This window comes from Oryctolagus cuniculus, chromosome 20 (assembly GCF_964237555.1).
Source record: "Oryctolagus cuniculus chromosome 20, mOryCun1.1, whole genome shotgun sequence".
Classification (NCBI taxonomy): Eukaryota; Metazoa; Chordata; class Mammalia; order Lagomorpha; family Leporidae; genus Oryctolagus; species Oryctolagus cuniculus.
The window spans coordinates 13,106,635-13,125,892 of NC_091451.1; the positions used below are offsets into that span (position 1 = coordinate 13,106,635).

Genomic DNA, 19,258 nt, shown 5'->3' on the forward strand with positions numbered 1-19,258 from the left:
TCTTTTTATTTTACAGTTGAGAAATTTTTAATCCCAGGAAGCTTGTCACACATCCAAGTCACAAAACTAGCTAGTAGCAAAGCTAATACTTAAATCTAATCACCTTGCCTCCAATTTTAGTCTCTTCCACTCTCCCAGTTTCCCTTCACTTTTTGCATATGAAGTCAGTAATTTCTGTGATTTGGGGATTCTGGGAATGGCTCCAATCACCAGACAATAGATTTCCTATTTGCCACAGAGTCTGTCCTCTTTTAAAATAAAAGTACATTTAAGAGCTAAAAATAAAAAAAAGTCACATTCATATAGCACTTGATTAAGAAATCTCCATATATTTTGAGATCAACAACTGCTAGTGATCAGCATTTTACTGGGGTGAGGTCTTGTAACAAAGAAATGTAAGCAGCTGAGGAAGTGAGGCTAGGTAACTGGAGGGTTCATTTTGGTGAAAGTGTTGTGGAAAACTGCCTATTCCATGCTTTTACAAGGTATGGATAAAGAGATACTATCTAAAGAGCCCCATCTGTTTAACCAGTTAGATCATGATTTTTAACTGAGGTGATTTTGTTTCCCAGGGGATCTCTGGCTATGTCTAGAGACATTTTTAATTGTCACAGTGAGGAGGGGGCAGTGCTACTACCATGGGTAGAGGCTGCTAAACATCCCAATGTACGGGACTGCCTGTCTGCCCCCAAACCCAATCCCAACACACCAGAATTGTGCAGCCCAATGTCAATAGTGCCAAGGTTGGGAAACAGCGAGCTACAGGGAGAAAAATTCATTGAGGAACTGGAGGGATTGTCTGGAACTGATGCTGGTTTTGTTTTTTGTTTGTTTGTTTGTTGTTGTTTTGTATTTAAGGACATAGAAAAGGAATTAAGCTACACACACTAACCTTTTTTCCTTTTTGGGTATGGCTAACAGTTTCTAGGAATCCTGGAGACTGTTTATCTGGATTTCAGTTAGGCATTTCACAAGTTCTCTGGCATCTTTGTGGAGAAATATAGGCCACGAGGACAGTTCAGTTGTGTAGATTTGAAACTGGTTGTCCCTTTGTTTTCAAAGTCTACCGAGAAATTTTTGATGGCAAGATTAAGGTTTCTTGTAGTGACATGTAGCTTTGCCCCTGGCTCTATCTTATTAAACACTTAGCAACAACTCGCATAAAATGCTTATCAGATTTGGGGATGATTTTTTAAAATATGCATAAAGTAGGGATTCAAAAAGATCTTCACTACATGGTTCGCTTAGTCAGGGCTCCATAGTTGATTGGGAACACTAGCAACAATAGACTGAAGTAATAGGCAAATTTTGGCCTAATAGAAGAGACTAACGAACGTTAGAACTGTTCAAAGATGGGATATGACGCCTCCGAAGGCAAAGTTCAGATTGTCAAAACAGAGCCCATATGGCGGCTTGCAATCAGAAGCGTTGAGGCAAATTCGCTGGTGCGGTATTTGTACCCTGAACACATTGCAGAGCTCTGCATTCTGTCCGCAACGGATCTTAGTCTCCCAGCACCTGCGCAAGTCCTCCCAGTCAGAGGGTAGCATATACAGCTGCCCAGAGTGCCGGCCTTGCCCTGGGCACGAGTTGGCCTAAGAAGCGCGAAATCCACTCGAGAGCGTTAGATGACAGAGCTGTGGGCCCTTGGCATCTTCATGTCTCGCTTCCAGAATTCGGTCCCAGCTGCTGGCTTTTTGGAATCTAGGACCCTCTGAGAGAATTATCCTGTGGGACACTACGTATATCCAGGTGTTCCTGTCACGGTTATCTTCCAAACGTTAGATTCTGTGAAGTGCCTGACAGGGCATGAGGAGTTGGGATTTTTCTTCAGGAGCTGTCATCCAGGCGTAAAAGAGCCAAAGGCTGTATAACTTGGGCCTGCTTCCAACTCCGCCTCAGGGAAACTTGCGACCCCAGGCCACCTAACCCACAACGCGAACCCCAAAGTAGCCCCTCAATGCTTGCGAATCCGTCGCGGTTCGCCTTTTATATTGAGAGGCCCGCGCGAGCGCGTGACCGACAGCCCCAGGGCTACACAACGGACCAATGAACGGGCACTCCCTTCGCGCTGGCTCGGAATTGGGCGAACCGCGCCAGCCTCTCGGCCTCGTAGTGGGCGGGGCGCTCTAGGGCGGGACTGGGATAGGCGCGCCCGCTGCGCTAGAGTCCCGGGGGCGCGTGCGCGGTCTCGCGGCAGCCGCGGGGGCCGGTCTCGCGCGGTCTCGAGGCGGAGTCGCAGGCGGCGGCGGCGGCGACGGCGGCGACGGAGGAGGCTGGCGGTGGGGAGGGGGCGGGGACTGAGGATTCTGAGGTGGGGAACCGGGAGTTTCGGGATTCTTGGTCCGGTGTTTTAAGGGCTGCCGGAGGGCTGTCGCTCTGCCGTGTCTAGGCGCGGCCGTGGCTGGGCGATCGGCGGCCGCGGCGGTGCGGAGGTAAGAGGCGGACCCGCGGCGGCCGGGCTGTGGAGATCTTAATCAACAGGTCCCCGGGAGCGCGGCGGGGGAGGGGCGGCAGGCTCGCCCCCTCCCCCACGCGGTGCGCTCGGGCCCGGGCGGGACCGTAAGCTGCTCTGCTGGCTGCCTGGAGCCGCGGGAGCCGCGGTGGCGGCGGGTGCGAGGCCAACCTTTGTCCCTCGGCGGAAAGCTGCCTGCGTGGTGCCGCCTCCCCGAGCCGCGGCCGGGGACGCACCTTGGCCCAGGCTCCAGCCCGCCGGGTCCGAGTTGCTGGGGGCGCGGCAGGGAGCCCTGGGTCCTGCTGCCCTGGCTTCGGGGACTCCCTCCTGGCCGAGGCGGGGACCTCGGCGTGGGGAATCCTGCCCTTCAGAAGACGGGATGTGCCGTGAGTTACTCTCTGACTCAGCTCCTGCTCTTCTGCTGCGCGCTGCTCCTTTAGACGAATAAACAGTTCCTGCTTCCTTGTGACCACTTTTAAAGAAAAGCCTGATTTCGTTACTGGTTTCTCGTGATTTACTCTCAGATTCCAAGTTGAACTTTGAAGCCTGTAAAGTGTAAGCTGCTTTCAATGAAAGGCTCTTTAAACGATCTTTGTAGCCAATTATGTAACTTCCTTCGTGGTATCAACTCACCTTCTGTTTAGGTGATTGACGGATACTTGTACGGAATTTAGGTTTTGGTCGAAAGATTTTTCCTGGCAGTTCACGCTAAAATTAAAATCTGAGAGCTCCTTGGTTTCTACAAGGTAGTGTGTTTTGTCTTCCTAATCGTTTAGAATTTTAAGAATTCAGATTTGGAAAGCTTGTAAGAAAGAACACGAATTTTGAAATTTTGATTTGGCTGATAAGATCAAAATTTCTGTTTTTTTTTTTTTTTTCAAAAAAAGGCAATTACCATGTTTTAATAATGGTATCCTAATTATGCTTTTAAATTATGCCAGAAGTTAATAACCTATTAAATTCTGCAATAGGCACAAATGACGTGTTGATTATTGCTGTCTTTGAAGTGTAAGTATTGGTGGCTATGAAAATTATTAAATAAGCTTTGCTGAATTATGAACTACTGAGTTTTTACTAGGTCTGTGTATGGACATAGCATATTACAAGTTTTAAAAGGCCATCTAAACTATTGTAGCAGGCTGAAGCTATAAAAATTCAAATGCTTGAAAGGTGAAACAAGCAAAAGTGAAAAAGACAATTCGTTATTTTATCTTTGTTAAAAAATTTGAGTAAATCTTACCATGTTGCTGAGTGACTTTTGCTAGACAGACTTGAACTTGATGAGAAATAGAGGACTTGTTAACTTGTTTTAGATTGTTAAAATGGGAGAGTTCATGTAGAATGTAAGTTCTACCTGAAGGTGACCCAAGTCAGTATGGTGAGTTCAGGTATTTATGATCCTAAGTTATGAATTATGTTCTTAATTAAAAAAAATCTCAGCACAGACATAACAGTGTACTCGATCTAATTGATGTATCAGAACATGCTATTTCTTTGATATTTTCTTGGGTTTCAGGGTGTCTTGATAAAATAGTATCTTGATATGTACATTAGAATATGTTTTTTATTAAATACTAAGTCATTGAATTGGAAGATACCTTTAGAGGTTATATACTCTAAACTTTTCATTTTCAAGGAAAAAGAACATGAGTTTTATAGTCTATAGCTAATAGTCTGTCTGTGGCAGAGTTGGAACTAAATGCTGAAATGCATGTTTCCTTATTCTAAATGCTTGTTCTCACTATTGCTTATTGTTAAATAAACCTATAGGTTACCGTCTCCAAACCATGTAAATGACTGGCAGCGTTGAGCTTTCCTTTAAGCGTGTTTTTCCCTTTTCTTTGTAAATAACCACTAACCACAGTTCATTCGTTTACTGAAGGGTTGTTTTCAGTTTGTCAAATTTCAGATAATGTCTAGTGAATATCCTTGTGCTTGTCTCCTTGAGCACATGTGCGATTTCTGTAGGATATATACCTACCTATTAGTGGAATTGCTGGTAATAGGTTGATATGCATTTTCAGTTTTACTAGTTATGGCCAGACTACCCTCGCAAGTTGTAATAATTTACATTCTTGTCAACAATTTATGAATGGCAGTGATTTCTCATCCTTGCTAGTTCTCTGTCCAAATGCTTCTAGCAGCTGTGACATGGTCAGGCAGAAGCCTGCAGACAGAACTCAGTCCAAGTCTCCCATGTGTGTGGGTGGCAGGGACTCAAGTACTTGGGTCACTACCTGCTGCTTCCTTGGATATGCATTAGCAGGAAGCTGGAATTGAAAGCAGAGCCACCGGCTTAGTGGCACAGTGGGTTAAGTCACTGCCTGCAACTCCAGCATCCCATGTGAACGTTGATTCAAGTCTTGGCTGCTCCACTTCTGATCCAGCTCCCTGCTGATGTGGCTGCTGGGGAGTGAACCAGGGGATGGAAGTTCTTTCTTTTTCTCTCTGTCATTCTCTCTCTTTCTGTAACTCTGCCTTCCAAATAAATAAATCCATACCCATCCTCCACTCCCCATACCCCACCCCTCCAGCCCCCCCCCCCCCCCACACCTGCTGCTGCCAAAAAATAAGGCCGAGCAAGGACCCAAACTCACGCATTCTAATACAGATTGTGGGCATCCCAAGCAGCATCTAAACCATTATGTCAAAAGTCCACCCCAATGCTCTTTTTTTTTTTTTTAACTGAGTATATTCCTATATGAAAAATGAGTGCTCATTAAATATGTTTTGAATTGTGAAACTTTTTCTTTACCCATTCAAATTACAGGAGACTATTTAACTGTGAAGAATAACATTTCAGTAACTTCATAATTCAATTTATCAGCAACAGAGAAAGAGAGAGATCTTGAGCTTCTATCTACTGGTTCACTGTCCGTCCCCCAACCTCCACCCCCAGAAAAGCCAAAACAGGGCCTGGCTGAAGCCAGGAACTAGAAACTCCATTCTGGTTTCTCACAAGGGTTGGAGGGGCCTAAGTACTTGGGCCATCCTCTGCTGCCTTTCCAGGTGCGTTAGCAGGCAGCTGAATTGGAAGCCAAGTTGCTGGGACTCCAACCAGCACTCTGTTATGGGAGGCTGTTGTTTGCAAGCATTGGTTTCACCTGTGCTGCAACGCCAGCCTCAATTTAGCCTTTTGTCTCATATGATTTTACACTCCTGCCTTAAAGACTGTATACATGGAAAATGTTGAGGCATGTTAAGGTAAGGTTCTTGGATTTTTTGATTCTTTAAAATGAGTCAACTACTTTCTGTAAATATTTTAAACTTTGTAGGCTATATGGTCTCTTGCAGGTACTCGATTCAGCTGTTAGTAGCAGAAAGGTAGGGGTCTACGTTGTAGCACAGTGGGTCCAGCTGCTGCCTGAGATACCCACATTCCATATTGGAGTCTATGTTCCAGTCTCGGATGCTCTGCTTCCAATCCAGCTCCCTGCTAATGTGCTGGGGAAGGAAGCAGAAGGTGGCCCAAGTGCTTGGGTTCCTGCTCTCCTCATGGGAGACCCAAATGAAGCTCCTGGCTGCTGGCTTCAACCTTGCCCAACCTAGGCAGTTGTGGCCATTTGGGGAGTAAACTAGCAGATTGAAAATCTGTGTGTGTCCCTCTCTCTATCACTCTGCCTTCCAAATAAATACATTTAAAAATAGGTAAAGGAGCCAGCACCGCGGCAAATCCTCCGCCTTGCTGGCGCCAGGCCAGCTCTCTGCTGTGGCCAGGGAGTACAGTGGAGGATGGCCCAAGTACTTGGGCCCTGCACCCCATGGGAGACCAGGAGAAGCACCTGGCTCCTGCCATCGGATCAGCGCGGTGCGCCGGCTGCAGCGCGGCGGCCATTGGAGGGTGAACCAATGGCAAAGGAAGACCTTTCTCTCTGTCTCTCTCTCTCACTGTCCACTCTGTCTGTCAAAAAATAAAATAAAATAAAAAAATAGGTAAAGGTAGCCAAACAAGTGAACATGATTGTTCTAGTAAAACTTCACAGACATGCATTTCTTAATGACTGGTAAAAAGTGTCATTAGATTATTTCATTGATCTGCTAACATAACATCAAGGAGTATACTTACACAAACTCAGATAGTATAGCTGATTCTGCGAGGTTTCTTTAAACAGTATATGAGACTGCTGTCAGCTTAACATGGAGTATTTTTTTACAATAAACTTTAAGTATGGGTACATTCTAAAATAACAAACTATATAATATAGAATAATAAATACATAAACCAGTAACATCTTTATCATCTATTAAGTACTGTACATAATTGTACATACTGGACTTTTATACCCTGTAGGTTTGTTAATACCAGCATCACCAGAAACATGTGAGTAATATGTTAAGCTGTGACATAAGTAGTTGATAGGAGTTTTTCCATTCCATTCTAATCTTATGGGTCCGTTGTTGAGGGCGTATATGACTGTACTTGACAAGGACAGGGCAGCCTTGATTTGACCTTTGGGCTTTAGCTTGTGTGCCTCTGCCTGAAGGCAAAAAAAAAAATCAGTAAAGGAATTGACAGTAATTGTAGTAATATAATGGGAAGGAGCCTTGCAGTAATGATTCCATGCTGTAATTCCAGGCAAAACTTCATTTACCCTGTCTGTGATATGTAGCTACCTTGGAAGATGATTGAAAAGATTACAATAAGGTGTGGAAAGCACCTAGCAAAATGTGTGACACACAGTAGATGATAAGTGCTATATTCACTTCTCCTATCTCTGTTTTCAGTCTTCTTAGCTCTTTGTGACAGATCAACAGATGTGTAATGTTTAAAGAGAGTCAGTTTTATTTTACAGTTTGTAGTGTCTGAGGGTATGCCAAGAAGTTAATGGAGAGTGGGCATTTAGCGTAGGGTTTAAGGCACCACTTGGGACACCTTCATCCCGTATCAGAATGTCTGGGTTTAAGACATGAGGGGAGGCCCGGTGCCGTGGCTCACGTGGTTAATCCTCCGCCGGCGGCGCCAGATCCCATATGGGTGCCGGGTTGTAGTCCCGTTTGCTCCTCTTCCAGTCCAGCTCTCTGCTGTGGCTGGGGAAGGCAGTGGAGGATGACCCAAGTGTTTGGGCCTCTGCACCTGTGCACCCGCATGGGAGACCAGGAGGAGGCACCTGGCTCCTGTCTTCGGATTGGTGTAGCTCTGGCCGTAGCGGCCATCTGGGGGGTGAACCAATGGAAGGAGGACCTTTCTCTCTCTCTCCCTAACTCTGTCAAATATAAAAAAAGACATGAGGGGAGTGAACCAACTAATCTAAGACCAATATCTATCTCTGTATATGTCTCTCCCTGTCTCTCCTTCACTTTGCCTTTTGAAAAAACAAACAAAAAAATTTTTTTACACAGACTTTCTGTATTTTGCTTATGTTCTTCAGAAGTGCCTTTAAAGGGTTGGCGTTGTGGTGCGGTGGATTTAGCTGCTGCAGGGACATCCACATCCCATTCTGGAGTACCAGCTACTCATGCATATCCTGGAAAGGCTAGGGATGATGGCTCAAGTGCTTGAATCCGCTCACATGAGAGACCCAGATGGAGTTCTAGGCTCCTGGCTTCAGCCTGGCCCACCCCTGGCTGTTGGAATAATTTGGTGTGGGTTAACTGGAGGATGGAAGATAAGATCTCTTTCAAGAAAAAATGAAAATAAATTTCAAAAGTAAGCTGTTTTGGGGTGGATTTGTGGTGCAGTAGATTGTGTCACCACTTGGGATACCTGCATCCCATGTGGGAGTACCAATTCAAGTCCTGGCTGCTCTGCTTCTGGCCCATCTTCATGCTAGTGCATCCTGGGAGGCAACAATGATGATTCAAGTGTCTTGGCCCCTGACACCCACATGGGAGACCTGGATGGAGTTTAGGGCTGTTGTCTTTGGTCTGGCCCAGCCCTAGCTGTTGAGAGCACTGGGGAATGAACCAGTAGATGGACAGTATCTCTGTCTTTGTCTCTCTTTCTCTCTCTGCCTTTCAAGTAGATGAAAACAAACATATAAAACATGTCAGCATTTTTTTTTTTTAGAAATACGTTTTCCGGGGTGGGCATTTACTTTATCTTATTGTTTTAAGATTATTTATTTTTATTTGAAAGACAGAGCTAGAGAGAGAGAGAGGTCTTCCATCCGCTGGTTCACTACCCAAATGGCCACAGTGACTGGAGCTGAGCCGATCCAAAGTCAAAAGCCAGGAGTTTCTTCCAGGTCTCCCACGCAAGTGCAGGGGCCCAAGGACTTGGGCCATTTTCTACTGCTCTCTCGGGCCACAGCAGAGAGCTGGATCGGAAGTGAAGCAGCCAGGTCTTGAACCAGCACCCATATGGGATACTAGCACTGCAGGCGGTGGCTTTACCCACTAAGCCACAGTTCCAGCCCAACATTTTTTTAAAAATCTGTGTTCTTTCAAAGATTGGAAGCAGAGATGCCAAATGATGACTATTGTAATCTTGCCCTCACAGTGAAAAGCAGAACTGAGGTTGAATGTCAGCTACTAAATTTCATACACTTAATTACACATAAATTTCATACAATACTGCAATACAGTATTGCCTGGTATGTTGCCTCTTGTTGCCTGGCTGCACTCCCAGAAATCTAGTTTTCGGTTCTTACATTCTGTGTCTTCTAAAACCTTAACAGAAGCTGTGGCAAAGTCTTAGACATTTTAGTTTAAAAAATGTGTGTTGTTCAACTACAGTTAGAACCTAAACTGTTAAGTGTGTTATGCTTGACAATGCAAAAGAAGACTTTTGTTATTTATTTATTTATTTATTTGACAGGCAGAGTTAGACAGTGAGAGAGAAAGAGACAGAGAGAAAGGTCTTTCTTTTCCGTTGGTTCACCCTCCAAATGGCTGCTGTGGCCGGCACTGCTCTGATCCGAAGCCAGGAGCCAGGTGCTTCCTCCTGGTCTCCCACGCGGGTGCAGCAGTCCAAGCACTTGGGCCATCCTCCACTGCTTTCCCAGGCCACAGCAGAGAGCTGGACTGGAAGAGGAGCAACCAGGACTAGAACCAGTGCCCATATGGGATGCCAACACCGCAGGCAGAGGATTAACCAAGTGAGCCACGGCGCCGGCCCCAATATTTATATTTTCAATGTGCAAGAAAGACTGAGCAGAATGCAGAGTAGTATTAAGTAAAGGAATTGCCCTCAAAGATCTGGCTGTGAAATAAATATAGTGGGGCTGATGTTGTGCCATAATAGGTAAAGCTGTTGTCTGTAAAACAGCATCCCACATGGGTACCAGTTGGAGTCCTGGCTGCCCCACTTCCAAACCAGCTTCCTGCTAATGGCCTTGGGAAAAGCAGAAGTTGGCCCACTTGCCACCCATATGGGAGACCCAGATGAAGCTCCTGGCTTTGTCTTGGCCCAGCCTTGGCCATTGTAGCCATCTAGAGAATGTACCAGCAGGTGGAAGATTTCGCTCCTCTCCTCTCTTTGTAACTCTGTCAAATAAATAAATAACTCTTAAAAAAAAAAAAAAAAAGTAAGTATAGGCAGACCCTAAACAATTAGATTGTACTGAGACAATTTGCTAGTTGTTTGAAACTCAAGACAGAATCACAGAATTGTCCAAATAGTATGCAAATGAATTTTAGGAATGTACTTACACTGTTATAAAACCTATCTGTTGTGGTTATTGTTAAAGTTCATTTTTTTAAAAATGCAGTTTGGTTATTTTAGTGTTGGTAGGCCTCTAAATTATTCTTAGTTTTCAGTTGTTATGAGTAGTGTTATGTAGATATGTACATTTGTTTCTCTAGGGCTGTGCTCTCGTGCTAGCCATCAGCCACATACAACTGTTTCAGTGTAAATGGACTAAAAGTAAATTTTTACTGAGTTGCACTAGTCATATATCAAGTTCTCAGTAGCCATATATGGCTAATAGCTATGTTATTGCACAGAGTAGATATAGAATATTTCAATTAATATAGAAATTTTTATTAGTGTTGTTCTAAGATACATGTTTTGGAATGAAATCACTTATTGATGGAGCATAGTGGTCAGTTTTTCTGGACTAATGGCAAACTTTATTATTATTATTATTTTTTTTTTTTTTTACTTGAGAATCAGGCAAAGAGACAAAAAGCTCTCATCTGCTTGTTTACTCTCCAAATACCCGCAATGACTGGGGCCAAAGTTGGGAGCCAGGAATTCTATCCAGATCTTGCATGTTTGTAGCAGGAACTCAATTACTTGGACAATAAGCTGCTGCCTCCCACGGTCTGCATTGGCAGGAAGTTCTCAGGACCTGGGAGTCAAACCCAGATACTCCAGTGTGTGTCTTAATGCCAGGCTAACCATTGTCCCTCTTTTTCTTTTTAAAATAATTCCAAACTCTTTCAGCATGATTCATTTCATTAATATATAATTTCAGCAGCAAATTGTTGAGTTTATTGTATTTCTTATCAACATTTTGGCATTGTGAGATTTTTTCTTATAGATTCATAGGAAGTGAACCTACAGAGAGGTTCTACTTATCTCTCAAAAACTTTTTTTGATTTATTTCATTTAAAAGGTAGAGTTAACAGAGAAAGGGAGAGAGAAACTTTTTCCTAATGGTTATATTTACATCAGAACAATATTAATAGCAAGAAGTTGACATTAGTACAATGTATGTATGTATAGATTGGTGCTATCTTATTGGAAGTAGATTTGTATAACTACCATCGTAATCAGTATAACTGTGAACCACTGGGTGGGAACTTCCTTTCTTGCTTTCTTCCTTTCTTTCTTTCTCTCTCCTTTTTTCCTCCCTCCCTCCCTCCCTCCCTCCCTCCCTTCCTTCCATCCATCCATCCATCCATCCATCCATTAACTGGTTCACTCCCCAAATGATGGCAATGGCCAGAGCTGGGCCAATCCAAAGCTGGAACCAGGAGCTTGTTCCGGGTCTCCCACACATGTGCAGAGGCCAAGGACTTGGGCCATCTTCTACTGCTTTCCCAGGCCAAAGCAGAGTGCTGGATCAAAGGTAGAGCAGCCAGGACTCGAACTGGCACCCATATGGGATGTCGGCACTGCAGGCGGTAGCTTTACCCACGTTGCCACAGCTCTGGCCCCATCTCTGTTTTACAAATGAGGAAACTGAGGCTCATTTTATCCTAGGTTCTGTTGCAACTGATAGCAAGGATTTAATTTTAGTTTATTTGACCATAATTAGTCCATGTCTCCCATATGTGTGGCAGGAACCCAGTCACTAAAGCCATACCCAGTGCTTCCCAGGGTCTGCATCAGCAGAAAACTGGAGTTGGGAGCCAACCCCATACTCCAGTAAAGTCCAAGTACTCCAGTATGGGAAGCAGACATCTTAACATCTTAACTTTTGTCTGAACTACCAGGTGAAACACTCTAGGCCATTTGGCTGGTTTTTTTTCAGTTAACATTCTTTGTAATAAACCAGTAAGTAAAGTGAGCCGTTCTAGCAAATTATTTAACATGAGGGTGTCAAGGGACCCTATAATTAATACGATTGGCAGTCAGAAGTTCTGGAGGGCTCAGGACTTGTGTTTGACATCCAAAGTGGGGACAGGCTTGTAGAAATGAGCCATTAGCTTGTGGTATCTGTTACTTAACTCCATGTAGTATCAGAATTGAATTGTAGCACACCCAGTTGACATCTGGTTAATTGGAGATTAGTTGATGTAAGGAAAAGACCCACCACAAATGTTGAAAGTGAAACACAGCTCAAAGTGGAACATAGTAATTCCTGGTTCCACTTTTATCATTTCTTTTAAAGATTTGTTTATTTGAAAGGCAGAGTTATAGAGAGGCAGAGAGAGAGAAGTTTTCCATCTGTTGGTTCACTCCCCAAATGTCCACAGTGGCCGGAGCTGGGCCAATCCAAAGCCAGGAACCAGGAGCCAGGAGCTTCTTTGGGTGTGCTTGGGCCATCTTCTACTGCTTTCCCAGGCCATAGCACAGAGCTAGATCAGAAGTGGAGCAACCAGTACACAAAACAGCGCCCATATGGGATGTTGGCACTGCAGGTGACAGCTTTACCCACTACGCCACAGTGCTGGGACCTATCATTTATTTTTTTAAACTTTATCTTTCTTTGATTGTGAACTTAATATGAGAGTCTGCTTCATCCTAGTCACCTGTTAACTGAGAAAAATTGAGCTTCAAAACATGATTTCGTTTATTATAAATTGGGAGAAAATCAAACTTTCACATGTTTCGGGTTAACTTTACAAAGACAGAAACAGTTAAATTTGATAATGTTAGCTCTGTCTTGTTTTTCCACAGGCACTTACAGCCATTACAATGCATTTACAGCACTTGCACTGACTTAAAATACAGACTCTAGAGTCAGACTTTGTTGTAGTATCTTCTAGACATTATGTGTGACTCTAGGCAACTTGTCAGAGTCTAACTCCTTATCTGCCAAATGGGGATACTATTAGTGTCTTAATTCAGAAGGTCTTATTTTAAGAATTGAGATAATACATTAGGATATAATAATGTATTAGACATAATACATTAAGCACTCCATTACTATTAAATAAGACATAGATAAAATACAAACTTGGTTTGTGGTATTCAAACTAATAGTGATAAGCTATTGTATGTTTAAACATATTTTAAATACATTGTATGGTTTTGAATAATTTGATTAAGTAATTTTGTACTTGTGTGAAATGGTTGTTGTAGTGAGTAATTGTGACTGTATGTTAAGGTCAACTTTTTCATCTCTGAAACAATACTGAAAGTCTGTGGGGGAAAGCAATGTGTCGCCATACTTTAAACAGCTCACTTATGTAGTGAGAACAAATTCTATTCAGTATGTTTGTGTTAATATTTGTTCACTTTTTTCCCTTTTGTATAATGGATGTCTTTCGTATCGTGTCTAGAACCTTTAATGAGTGTTCTTTTCTTTATTCAAGTTCTCTTAGAATACTCTTCCACTATAGGTAATTTCTGTGGCATTTCCTGTAGTTCTGATACAGCACTTTTCAAACTGTATTGGTTTGTTTTTTACTTACCTGATTTCCATACTAGATTTTACATTTCTTAAGGGTAAGGACTCTGGGCCCAGCAACAATAGATTAAACCACCGCCTGCAACGTTGGCATCCCACATGGGTGTCTGTTGATGTCCAAGTTGCTCCACTTCCCATCCAACTCCCTGCTTATGTACCTGGGAAAGTAGCAGAAGATAGCCCAAGTGCTTAGATCCATGCCACCCATGTGGGAAACCTGGATAGAGTTCCTGGCTTCTGGTTTCAGTCTGGCCCTGGTCAATGTGGTCATTTGGGGAATAGACCAGTAGAAGCAAGATTGCTCTCACTTCTTCTCCCTCACCCTCTCAACTCTGTCTTTCAAGTGAATCTTTTTAAAGAGTTGTGCCAGACTGAAACCAGGAGCCAGAAATTCAGTACAGATTTTCCATGTGGGGAGCAGGGACCCAACACTTTGGCCATATTCTGCTGCTTTCCCAGGAATATTAACTGGGAGCTAGATTGTAAGTGGAGCAGCCTAGACATAAACTAGTGGCCATATGGATGCTAGCATTGTAGTCTGCAGCTTAACTTGCTGCACCACAATGCTGGCCCCACTATCTAAGATTTTGTATCAGGTGAGTACCTGACATTGTTAAATGAAAGTTTAACTAGCTACCCCCCACCCCACTTTTTTAGAAGATGCATTTATTTATTTGAAAGGCAGAGAGAGTGTGTCCATCTTCTATCTGCTGGTTCACTCTCCAGATGGTCACAACAGATGGGGCCAGGCTAAAGCCAGGAGCCAAGAATTCCATCTGAGTCTCCCCGATGGGTGACAGGAACTTAAGTACTTGAGCCATCGTGGGCTGCTTCCTGGGTGCACTAGTAGGGAGTTAAATCTGCAGCACAGCAGCTGGGACTACTAGAATCAGCACGTCTATATGGGTTGTGAGTGTCTGCCACAATGCCATAGGATTTACTATATAGTAATGGTCTACATTGATTTTAGACTATCCCATGTGTTTTTCTCTCCTCTAAAATTGGTCAAAATCACATTATTCATAGCTTTAATTAACAATACTACTAAAATTTATTGAATTCTAAATGTGGTGATGTTTATATTTTCACCAGTCTTCCTTGAAAGTTTTTTTCCTTTCCAGTTTTGGTGACTTAACTCTACTTCCGGTCCTGAAAATACTGTGTGGATTGTCATTGCGTCAGTTTTATAATAATGCCAAGTATGAGTTTTATTCATTTTAATTTTGATTAATGATCCTGTTCTGTTCTGACCCTACCCTCTCCCCAGTTCTAGCCAGGGTTTTTGATTTACATACCAATAAACCATTTAGGTAGAGATAATCATCTACTAATTTGATGACCTTTGGAGCATATTTTTCTCTCTAGTAAGCAGTAAATCATTTGGAATCAGAAGTTGGAATCTCTTGTAAAGCTTTTTAGAGGCCCAAAAATTTAGATGTAAGTGTTTCAAGAAAAAATAAAGGGAATGGAGAAGACCTATATGGAATAAATTGAGAGCAAAACAGTAGCTATGTGAGTTTGGTAATTAGAATTCTTTTAGAATTTGTCATTGTGAAATTTTTTTTAAGATTTATTTATTTATTTGAAAGGCAGAGTTAGATGGAAAAACACGGTGGGGGGGTATTTTCTGTCTGCTGGTTCGTTCCCCAAATGGCCACAACAGCCAGAGTTGGATGGATCCAAAGCCAGGAGCCAGGAGCTTCTTTTGGGTCTCCCACATGGTTACAGGGTCCTAAGCATTTGGGCCATTCTCTGCTGCTTTCCCAGGCACATTAGCAGGGAGCTTTATTGGAAGAGGAGAAGCTGGGACTTGAACAGGTGTCCATATGGGATGCTGCTGCTACCACTGCTGGCGGCAGCTTTACTGGCTACACCACAGTGCTACCCCAGAATCTTTTTTTTTTTTTTTTTAATATTTATTTTATTTGAAAGGCAGAGTTAGAGAGAGAGAGAGAGAGGCAGAGAGAGAGAGAGATTTTCCATCCATTGGTTCATTCCCCCAAATTATTGCAATAGCCTGGCCAGAGCCAGGAGCCAGGAGCCTCCTCCAGATCTCCCACATAGGTGGAGGGGCACAAGCACATAGCCTAAGCCCTGGCTCCTGTTATTGTGCATTTTAAAGAAATATTTATTTACTTACTTGAAAGGCAGAAGGAGAAAGAAATCTTCCATCTGCTGGTTCACTCCCAAAATGACTGCAACAGCCAGGGCTGGTCTGAGCCCAAACCAAGAGCCTGGCACTCCATCCAGGTCTTCCACATGGGTGGCAAGGGCATAAGCACTTGGGCCATTTTCCGCTGTTTTCCCAGATTGCATTAGCAGGGAGCAGGGTGGGAAGTGGAGGTTCCAGTACTGGAACTGGCAGTCCAGTAAGAAATGCTGGCATTGCAGGCAGCAGCCACAACTCTGGTCCCTGTCCTTGTAAATTATAGACATGATACAAGAGTCAGTGCAAGGGCTGATGTGGGTGCCAGTTCAAGTCCTGGCTGCTCCACTTCCGATTCAGCTCCTTGCTGATGCACCCGGAAAAGCAGCCAAAGATGGCCCAAGTGCTTGGGCCCCTGCACCCACATGGGAGTCCCAGATGAAGCTCCTGGCTTCAGCCTTAGATACATTTCTCTCAGAAATATCTCTGTCATTAAGAGATGCATGACTATACTTGATTTTCTGTTTGGATTTTATTAAATTTATAGTTGAGAAAAATTGATTAACATCCCTAACTTGTTACAAAAATATTTAAAAGTTTTCAAAAAAAAAAAATAGAATCAAGGATCGGCTTTTAAATTGAAATTAATTAAAGGACTAATGTTGTGGCATAGCAGGTAAAGCTACTGCCTGCAGCACCAGCATCCCATATGGAACTGGTTCATGTCCTGGCTGCTCCTCTTCCATTCCAGCTCCCTGCTAATGACCTGGGAGAAGCAACAGAAGATGGCCCAAGTTTTTGGACCCCTGCCTCCCATGTGGTAGACTTAGATGAAACTCCTGGCTCCTGACTTTGACCTGCCCCCAAGTTGGCCGTTGCAGCCATCTGGGTAGTGAACCAGCAGATGGAACATCTCTCTCTGTCTCTCTCTCTCCCCCCTTCTGTCTATCCCTCTTTCTCTCTTTTTGTAACTCTTTCAAAATAAATAAGTAAATCTTTTTAAAAAATTAAAATGAAATAAAATTTAAAGCTCAGTTTCTCAGTTATTCTTGCCACATTTCAAGTGCTCAGTATCTGTATGTGGCTAAGTAGCTACCATGTTTGACAGTGTAGTTTTAACAGCTTCACTATGTTGCATCGTGTGTATTTACTATAATTTATGTACTCAGTTTCCTGCTGATGAATGGATGGTTAGCCATCCTCTATTTTTGCTATTACAAATAATGCTACAGTAGATTATAGAATTATATTGCATAGGATATAAATATATTGTTTAGGATAGAAGATGAATTAATACATCAGGTTCATTTTTAAAATTTGGTAAATGTTGGAAAATTGCCCTCCAGAAATGTTTTAATGTTTTGTAAAATCAACAATACATAACATTTCCTGCCCTTTGTAGTTTGACACTGGGCATTATTGGTCACTCACACAGATGCACATGAACCTTATACCAAAGCATTTTTTTACATATTTATGCCACCTTTTTTACTCTCGGCATAAATATATCCTTGGTGAGAACAACAGAAGGGCTGGGCTAGAAGCCATTAGAAGCTGTAATAAATTCAGGTTGGGGCAAGGAAGCAAAAGGATATTTCACAAAGTATGTGGTCAAGGTCTCAGAAAATTTACCCACAGGGACCCCTTTCTCTGGAAGCCGTTAAAGGATTCTCTCAAGAAGAGAAAAACAGATAAAGAGAAGCAACGTGAAGAGAATTTCCCAGGATAAGGATGAAGGAATGATGATGTCTCTAAGTTTGTGGCATGTCTCTAAATGTGTGTAGGATTTCAAATTGGAGCATGGTTATGTCAGATTCCATGCAGGAAACAGATGAAGAGCCTTTAGTGAAAAGACTGTTAATAAAGGTGTGGGCAAGGATCAGGAATTAACAAAGGAGAATGAAGCATACCAGATTTACCAACAGCAGAAAACCTAAGCCTAAGCCTGAAGGAGCAAAACAGCAGAAATTACTAGAATTTGCCAGAGCTATAGCTATAGAAGTAGGGTTACTGAATGGAATCTGTGGCCTTAAAGGAACCTAACCTCTGCCAAATTACAGGAGGATATTGGGAGAATAAAGAACCCTATCACTCTCCTTCCTTCCAGTAGGTTTTTCCTACTGTCTGAACCCTTTAAGAGCTGGAGAGCAAGAGAACATAGATACTGCAAACTTCTAAGTAGAACTTGAGGCAAATGGAAGAAGGTCAGGGATAGATTTGGGCAGAAAGATGTCTAGCATAGAGCTGGAGGGTAGAGGGCTTCAGAAGCTAAGTCTCACAAAGATGAAACAGATTTTAATGTATACATTTAAAAATACATTAATTCTTCTACCAGAGAATATAGGGATATATTAGTGATTTAACTAAAAAGTGAAACTTAAGGGGAGAAGGATATATAAGAGAGCTAAATTCTCATCTTAATGGTAGGTGATCATTAGATAATGTTACTGAAAAAAGAAAACAAAAAATGGTGGTGTATGTGGATATAAAATACATAATATGTAATATATACACACTTCTCAAACATGTTACTGGAAATATGAATGTAACTTCAAGATGAAACTGTTGAATGAGTTAAAAGTCATCCTCTCTAGACAGAACTTGAGTTCTGTGAGTAAGACATTGAATTGTTTTTTTCTTATAGTAAGTTTATGGAATCATTTGCTGTTTTACAAAACCACATTCATGCCCACACATAGTTATGTGTCATACAACTACACATACAACACATATACACTTATAGTTTGGGGGGGTCAATTATTTAAAGTGGTTATAAAAAACATTGCTGTGATTATTTGTATCACTCCTTTTTCATTATGATTATCAAAGAATTTGGGAAAATTTCTTTCTTGGGTTATTAAATGTTTTACAATAGTTGGATATATAAATTTAAATACTTGGTATATATACTATCTAAATGCTCATTCAAGTTTGATGTGGCAGGTATTGAGTTTCTAATATGAGCATGCATAACACTGTACAGGGGCTTAAAGACCCACTACCAGTAGGTTGAAATTGTTAGAGTATTTGCAGTGTAGTTGAGAAGATAAGATATTCCTACATGAAAATTTAATAACAGGGCCACATAGGACAGATTAATGACAAACAGAGAAAATAAGTACTTTAAGGCTTAATGATTAAGTTAGAACCATCAGTAAATCCTTCTGGGACTTGAGCTGTACATGGCAGTATGGGAAAGATATTGGAGGCTAGGAATGGAAATTTAAATCTGCATGATTTGTTTCAGAATGCTGTCTTGATTTTGTTAGCTCTTTAATAACAAAGTATAATTCCTATTAAAATATTTTGTTTTAAATTATTTGCTTTAATGATTCTTTTATTTTGATGGGGAAGTAGGTTTAGGTCATTTTAACTTTTAACATTGTCATAAATAGTACCCTAAATGTGTGTGTGTTTGTGCACTTTAATACACATTTTTTAAAAATATTTGCTGTATCTTTTTTTTTTATTATTTAAGATTTACTTATTTGAAAGTCAGAGAGAGGAGAGGCAGAGAGAGAGAGAGGGGTCTTTCATCCACTGGTTCACTCCCCAACTGGCTGCAAAGGCCAGAGCTGAATACACTTTTGTTTTTATAAATGTTTCTGTTTGTTATTTTTTTAGTTTTACTTTAGGCTAAAATGAATAAAAGTATAAAAAAAGGACTTTTTTTTAAAGGGACTATTCTTTAGAGTC

The 19,258-nt window shown here is 42.1% G+C and overlaps 1 protein-coding gene across 4 annotated transcripts in view; it reads left to right on the forward strand.

Moving 5' to 3' along the window:
- The first annotated feature begins 2,198 nt into the window (after positions 1-2,198).
- Positions 2,199-19,258, forward strand: part of PALS1 (protein associated with LIN7 1, MAGUK p55 family member) — an 80,045-nt gene continuing 62,985 nt past the window's right edge. The window contains exon 1 of one of the 4 annotated variants that reach the window (XM_017349352.3): positions 2,199-2,435. The gene's annotated coding sequence lies outside the window, so the exon portion shown is untranslated. Of the gene's footprint in view, positions 2,436-2,537; positions 3,011-19,258 lie in introns of those variants that run through there. The other 3 variants (XM_002719520.5, XM_070065123.1, XM_017349353.3) reach the window with 3 other exon arrangements.